Source organism: Fragaria vesca, linkage group LG2 (genome assembly GCF_000184155.1).
Source record: "Fragaria vesca subsp. vesca linkage group LG2, FraVesHawaii_1.0, whole genome shotgun sequence".
In the NCBI taxonomy this organism is placed as follows: domain Eukaryota; kingdom Viridiplantae; phylum Streptophyta; class Magnoliopsida; order Rosales; family Rosaceae; genus Fragaria; species Fragaria vesca.
Window position 1 is genome coordinate 10,106,932 of NC_020492.1, and position 8,154 is coordinate 10,115,085.

General features: G+C 38.0%; 1 pseudogene across 1 annotated transcript in view; it reads right to left on the reverse strand.

Annotated features, from left to right (window-relative positions):
• LOC101291308 overlaps positions 1-5,545 on the reverse strand; it is a 7,573-nt pseudogene extending 2,028 nt beyond the window's left edge. The window contains exon 1 of the transcript XR_184135.1: positions 2,924-5,545. The product of XR_184135.1 is annotated as a pentatricopeptide repeat-containing protein At2g13600-like (transcript). The remainder of the gene's footprint in view (positions 1-2,923) is intronic.
• Between the last annotated feature and the right edge of the window lie 2,609 nt (positions 5,546-8,154).

Consider the following 8,154-nt stretch of genomic DNA (forward strand, 5'->3'; position numbering starts at 1 on the left):
CTCTCTCTCTCTCTCTCTCTCTCTCTCTCTCTCTCTCTCTCTCTCTCTCTCTCTCTCTCTCTCTCTCTCTCTCCCGTTTCGACCCGCCAGATTCGTCGCCTCCGTCCGCCACCGTCCGGCCAAGATAGGTGGTAAGCTTGGTATCAAATCGAAGCTTGGAACATTCTCTTCAAGTCTAGGTAAGTGGTTGGTCGAGTTGCGCCGCCGTGAGGGAGGAATCACGCCGAGAAGGAGTGCATGGTGGAGTTTCGCCGGAAACTCTCTTTTCCGGCCACCATAGCTGGAGCTATTGGTATCATTTGGAAGCTCTCCCTTCCAGCAGCAAACCCCTAAAATGATTCGACCTAACTCGAGCTAGGTAAGGAGAATCGAAGGTTTGAAATTCTAGGGCTTTATTGTGTGTTTTGGTTCGATTGACCTAGTTAAGCTTAAAATTGGGCTTTGTGCTAGTTAGGAAAGTTGTAGAGCGGGTTGAGAGGAAAATACTATTAAATTTTAATATGTATCGGAGGTCGCCTGAGTCAGCCGCCGCTGCGGGCGGCGCCACCACAGTGAAGTGGTTTTACAGGGTTTTAAATGTGTTATTTTAAGGGGAGTTTAATGATGTGAAGTTTGAAATTTTTGGAGGAGTTTTGGTTAGGTTTAGGATTTTTTAAAGATAGAGAAGGTTGGCTGTTGTTAAAATAGAAAATCCGACCGATGGATTTCCTTGGTATGTATTTTAAAATGTTAGAATTGATGAATTAAGGTTGTGGTGGAGTTTGGTGAGAATCCGGTAAGCTTAGCCCTAGTAAAAGAGTTGTGGGTTAAGCGGAAGAGAATTGGGTGTTTATATTCAAGTATTTATTTTCCAGAATTTAAGTTTGGTCCTAAGCATATTTATTGTGCCAGGATATGAAGGGAACCTCGCTTGAATAGCGATGCGAATATCGTTGGGCTTATGCCTAAATCTGTGAGTGGACATTTTGGTTTTAAGAAAATATGCATGCAAGATTCTATAATTTATTATGGATTAAATTCAGTTTGCCCCCTCGTACTTTAGGTCAATAATCAGTTTGGTCTCATATCTTTTTTTTAATAACGTTGGTCCTTATACTTTCAAACATCATCAACTAAGTCCAAAATTTTAATATGGCTTCAAAAATAATATTATTTGCTGACTTGAAACTGATATGGGGATCCACATTTGAGCTTTTTAACCTACAAATAAGGCAAATAAACATTCTAACGATGAAAAAAGTCATTTTTCAAGGACCAAACTCACCCATTTTTGCACTAAAATTCAAATTTTGGACTTAGATGATGTCATTTGAGAGTACAAGGACCAACGTTATTAAAAAAAAGATATGGGACCAAATTGATTATTGACCTAAAGCACGAGAGGACAAACTGAATTTAATCCCTTTATTATTTGATTTTCCGAGCATATATTATAATTTTGAATTATGAAATGATCTTGGAATTTATTTGAGATTAATGCATTGATCAAGTGTTGGTCATATTTATGGATTTGAGCTCGGATTATTGTTTTGATATTTGGGTTGGATATTCTTTATAAATTCCGGATTTCATTATAATGGTTTTATTGGTGGACTTTGAGATTTATCAAAGATTTCCGAAAATGGGATTTTCGGTAGTCCGCCATTTATAATTTTTGAATTTATTTGTGGAATATCGATTTTGACCTTGAGAATATTTTAGCGAGTATTTTGGTTTGAAATATTAATTACCATTTTTATTTGTTAATTAAAGCTCGCTTTATATTATGGTTTTGAGAATATTTCGATGTGTGAGACACGTCATTGAGTTTTAATTTAATTTCTTATGATGATTTTCAAGTACGGTTAGGAACCGTACCATTCGTATGATCTTGGGGAAGTTTAATGGATTTAAGTGATTTCGTATGTTTTAGTCACCATAACATAGGGTCGTTTATATTGATTATTGCTAGCTAACCTTTATTAGCGGCTACTCACCATAGGTGAGTAGAGCGCTTAGCGTGAGACGTTATTATAGCCTAGGAGGCAACCGATCGGTATTTATATTTATTTGTTAGCTAGCTATTATTTAGCAACTACTCACTATAGGTGAGTAGAGCGTTTAGTGTGGGACGCTATTATAGTCTCGGAGGCACCGACCCGAGCCTAGGAGGCTCTTTTTTCATGGTGATAACTCTTCCCCTTATTTTATTATTCTCAGTTAATCTCTTTTTACGAGATTTCTGTATTTGATTAATCAGCGGGGCTGGTTTGTTGATTTTTATAGTATTTTGGATTTAAAGTTTTTTTGGTTTATTAAAGTTGCATGCCGTTAAGTTTTAAAAGTGGAAACTTGGGAAAGTATCTAAGATATGTTTTTGTTAAATTATCTAATTTATTTTTGTCCACTCACTCTAACGTTTTTAAATTACTTTCCCCTTAGCCTTTTGATTTTAAATGCCCAGTGTGCAAGCTAAGTTTAAATGAGATCGAGCGTACATGGAGTCGAGGCATAGTCAGAGACTGCTTCCGCTTATTCTGTATCCACTGTTTTTCCTCCATTCTTAGATATACTCTGATAATCCAATTAGTAAATTATTGAATGTCTTTGTTGTTGGTTGTGAGATTATTTTGGATTAGTATTTCGAGTTGGGAGATGTGATGAACTTGGCGAGCAAGAAGGCTCCAAGTGTTAAGGCTAGTTTGTTTGATTATAGAAGTGTTAGTTGAATTTTTTAGGTAAGGGTTGTCCATTTTCAAGATAGATTATGCCAAATTTTCGGTAAATTTTCCTTAGAGATGAACCCCGCAGGATTTACCTCAGGTTTCAAGGTGAAATTCGGGGTGGGTCATGACAAAACGTGTAGTTTTTTTTCCCTAACCAAATATGGAAAAGAATAGCAACAAGGAACGTTCCTCCAACAATAACAGAATGTGTTCCATACCCGAGATCACCAGTAGTCTCCACAGGAGCAACATCCATCCTTGAAATGATGAAACCGGTGTCCATCCCGCACTATAAGTTCCCTTGAGGTAACAACAGAGATCAGCTTGATTACCAAGTGACAATCATGGCAAACTCGAAGATTTTTCATTACATTTATCGGCATCCACGCAGGCAAGCTAAGCAGCCCAAAAGCAATAGCAAGCTTCTCACTATGATGGAGCTGAGAACGAACTTCAGTACTTGAACTGACATAGCATCCTGTATCTTCTATCTTCTTGACTATCTCCTCCAGTATTCTATAAACATCCTTGATTTGTGGATGATTAGTGTCATCTACGGTAAACACATGTACCCTATTATTAACCTCTATCCAGCTACAGCCAGGATTTTTCTCTATTCCTTTCTTTCTCATCTGTTTTCTTACATCTGCAAAAGCTTCTAGTTGTCCACAATCTGAATATGTATTAGCTAGAAGGACATAACTGCCAGAATCATCCAAATCTAATTCAAGTAAATTTCTCGCTGCAAATTCTGCTAGATTATAATTGCGATGAAGCCGGCAAGCACCAAGAAGAGCCCCCCAGATAGCAGCATTTGGCTTAAACGGCATTGCGTCAATCAAATTCCTGGCCTCCGTTAGTAACCCAGCTCGACCAAGTAGATCTACCATACAGGCAAAATGTTCACATGTAGGATTGATGCCAAAATCTTCGGTCATAGAACTGAAGTAGTGTTTCCCCTCTGTTACAAGCCCTGAATGGCCACAACCTGATAGAACAGATACATAGCTTATATGATCAGGTGGGCAGTCCATTTTCAACATATGCTCAAAAACCTCGATCACCTTCCTACCTTGTCCATTTTGAGCATATCCTGCCATAAGTGCATTCCAAGAGACCAAATTTTTATCACATATTGAATCAAAAACTCCTTTTGCTTCTATAACTCGTCCACATCTTGAATACATAGTAATAATGCTATTCATGACTGAAACATTAGAACCAAATCCTAATTTTTCAGCTTGAGCTATAATCTGCACCCCAAGTTTCAATATTGCTAAATCAGCACAGGAACTGATTGAAGTTACTAGTGTGATCCAATCCGGGTTAACCCCCACCCTTCGCATTAAAGTATACAATTTTAGGCCTTCTTCCCATAAACCATTTTGGAAATATGTTCCCAACATTGAGTTCCAACTTATGACATTTCGCTCTGGCATTTTATCAAAATATTCTCGGGATTTTTCAACATTACCAGTTTGAGAGAGTGCTGTGATCATGGATGTCCATGATATTATATCTTTAGCAGGCATCAACTCAAATGTTTGGTTGGCTTTATCAGTATTTCCACATTTTGCATACATTGTAACAAGGGCATTCCCTACAGGAATAGAGGAGATCATTCCACCCTTGATTGTATATCCATGGAGCTGCTCCCCAACGCAAGCATGTTCATGGCCTGAACAAACCCCAAGAACTGTCGCAAGAGTAAACTCATCCAAGACGACAGGAGCCTTTCTCATTCGATTAAACAGTACTAAAGCTTCATCTTTGAGCCCAAAATGCATGACTCCACTGATCATAGAAGTCCAAGAAACTGCATTGTGTTCTGTCATATTGTCAAACACCTGCCTTGCAAGATGCAACTGTCCACATTTCACATACATATCAACCAGCCCGCTACCCATGAAAACATCCATGCTTGGTTCCATACGGAGTATCCTAGCATGCAAATGACAACCCCCATTCAAGATCATGTATACGTGCACATGCACTGAGTACAGTGGCATATATCATAGCATTTGGTCTAAAACCATGATTCCACATCTCAACAAACATACTGAGACTCTCAACCCCAAAACCATGTTGAGAAAAGATTGATATTATGGTATTCCAAGACACACAATCACGTTCAGGCATTTCAATGAACATATGGAGAGCCCTTCTGACCCCATAAAGTTTTGAGCAACCATAGATCATACTGTTCCAACAAAACAAACTAGGATTAGGGATCCTCATAAATAGCTTCTCAGCCAATCGAAGTGCACCACACTTGATGTACATATCAATTACCGAATTATGAATAACCATATTGCCTCCAAAATATAATTTCTCCAGTAGACTATGCAACTGAAGGGCCAACTTAATGTGACCAAGGCTACCACAAGCCTTCATTACACAAGAGAAGGAAAATAGGGGTCATAGAAACTGTCACGATTCCATACCATTGAAGCAAACACTTTAATTGCATCCTCAGGTTGCCCATTATGAAAATAGCCAGACATCATTGTCGTCCAGGAGACGGTATCTCTCTCAGGCATTTTATTGAACAAAGTCTCTGCCTCCCCCATGTGACCCAAGTCTACCAACGCGCTAATCATTGTATTCCAACTAAACACATTAGGACGTTGAATACTAAAGAAAATTCGGCGAGCATCATCTATCAAACTGCAACGGGAGTACATGTGCAAGAGATGGTTCTGGAGGAAAATGGCAGAGTCCAATCCTACAGAAATGAGTTGGCCATGGAGTTTTCTGGCAATGGGTATCGACCTTAGAGATGCACAAGCTTTCATGGCTTCATAAAAATTTTGTGACAATTGCATGTAAGATTGTTCCATGGAGGGGTCGTGGCAGAGAATAAGGTTTGATGAAAGATTTTCTTGGGTTGAGATACAGCGAATTATTAGGCCAGAAAAATTCCGGAGACACTTCAATGGATGATGCATTGACATCATTTAAGCTTGTTCACTCCTTGAGAGGTTCCTGTGAGTTTGCATACCTCAAAGATTATAAAATAACAGAATTTTTATAAGACACTAAAACACAACAGAGAAGTAATAGTAAATGATAGAAACACAAGATATACAACATATACTGATCAAGACTTTGCATGATACACAAAGTTACATACAAACTCAATAGTTATGTGACAAGGAACAAAACTAGAAAATGCAACATGAAATACGGGTTGACATGATAATAGAAATGACTAAGAGATGCAAAATAAAATCCAAATATAATAAATGTACAGCTGACACTAGATCTATAACTGCTTTTTTCTGGGGTCTTATTTATATTTCCCTTTCGTGTTCCAGAAGATGCATTCAGTTCCAGTCAGTGTCAAACCAACCAGGTTGTTATGAAATGCAGGACATCAGAGTTGTTTAGTTGTATGCATATAGGTTATAAGGTATAAAGATCACTCGTCCTTTGTAATGTAAATCATGACTTGGTGATAATGGTTTCCCTTCCATGAATATTTCTTTCTTCTCTTCTTCCTGTCCCCCAAACTGTGATTTACAGTATTGTATATACATTACTACATATATTCCCAGTTTTATGATGAATCATAATAAGTTCTGACATGACAAGAAGCCAAGATGATGCCAAAGTACCAATATCAGAGAGATGGCGGTCAAATTGAAGTTCAAGTTTTACATGCCTATTCCATTCAGATTAATTTCAAAATGCCCATCAAACAGGAAAACAGAGAATCAAAGTGAAGAAGTGACTCACCAACAATGATTCAGAAAGGCTGCAACATTGGTCAGCGGTAGTCTCAAGTTGGATGTAAAAATCTGTGTCTAGTTCAGTACTTGATTAACTAACTGATTCTTAAATCTTTCAGCATCCAGCTTCCTCTATGCATGAAAACTGTATAATATTTGAGCATCCATTCCTGGATAATGACAAATACATTTCTAAGAAAACCTCACAGTCACATTAAAGCAATAGTTCTAGGCACTGATTACTGAACCAAATAAGTTTCTACTTCCAACCGGGTGTAAAGATTATGCAATTCTTTTTCTAATTCTAACATAGAAAATCAAAACAGATGGCATAAGTACACTCCTTATTACTTGTTAATATACTCTATAAATAATTAGCATCACACGATATAAAAAGGGACGGCATATGTACACTCATATGTTCTATGCTGAACCCTCACCTTCCATTCTTACAAATAGCTTATCATGTTGCTAGTACCGTTGGTTAACAGAAATGACTAGAAAGAAAAGATTGATAGCCACTTATGAGATTCGGCTGCCCCAAGGACATGGACGTGCTCTAGGGGAACCATAATCAACTGCCAGGATATTAACTCCATCCTGCATAAAAAATTGGATAAAAAAGATATGAATTACATTCTGTAATTATGAATAAATATAACTCTGTTAACAGTATGTATTCAGCTGGGAAAAATGATAGTCAATTCGAAAAGAAAGGTTTCCAGTTGAACCTGTTGGTTGTATTTCAGTAGCTTTATGAAACAACTCAAGAGTAAACCAAGCACATATACATATATACATATATACATACATACATATATATATATATATATATATAAGACCTCCTATTTTAGCAATGCAGATTTCTATTAGGGCTGGTTTCGGGACGGTTACCGACTTTTTTTTTTGCCGATACCGTGTACCAACCGACATTTGATCGGTAGCTAAAATCTGCTACCAATACCGACCGCCAACGTCAGTATACCGGCTTCTCGGTATACCGAGAATTTCGGTTGGTACGGGAAATACCGAACGATGATGAATCCTAATTTCTCCAAAATTGGGGGAAGAAAAAGACAAAGAGAGAAGAAGAATTGAGTACTTGCAGTCCAGAGAAATGTTTCAAACCAAGTTATATTGCTCCATGCGCTTCCTTGGTGGGCTTGTTCCGCGGCCACGACCACCGCCGCCGTAGCTTCTCCCTCCTCGAAGGGCTCTCTGGGCTGAATCTTCTCATATTCAAACTACAATCACAAAATGGCAGAAACAACATATTTCTATCAAAGATTGAATCAGACTAGTGTTTTGAAGAGTAAAGAGAAGATAATATGTGGTGGATGTGAATTCGATTTACCCATTTGCAAGCTTTGATGGTTGGGCTTCACCTAAGAGATGGACGAGAGCTTAGCTCTTAGATCTGGGATTCTGATTTTGTGAGAAGAGTGAGAAACTGTGGGTAAGGACAACATCACGAATGGAAAGAGGAGAAAGGAGTATTCTAGTTTAATTAAATAGTAGCATTACTATAAGTACAAAATGTGTATGATTTATTCATGAGAGTGTTTCGTGCTTCAGTGGTTGGGAGCGGAGGTTATGTGTACGAGGTTGGAGGTTCGAACCTCGACTCTTACAACAAAATTTTTTATATTTTTATAAATACACAAACTATGGTATACGGTTGGCATATTGGTATACAGAATCTAAAACCGCAACCGTAC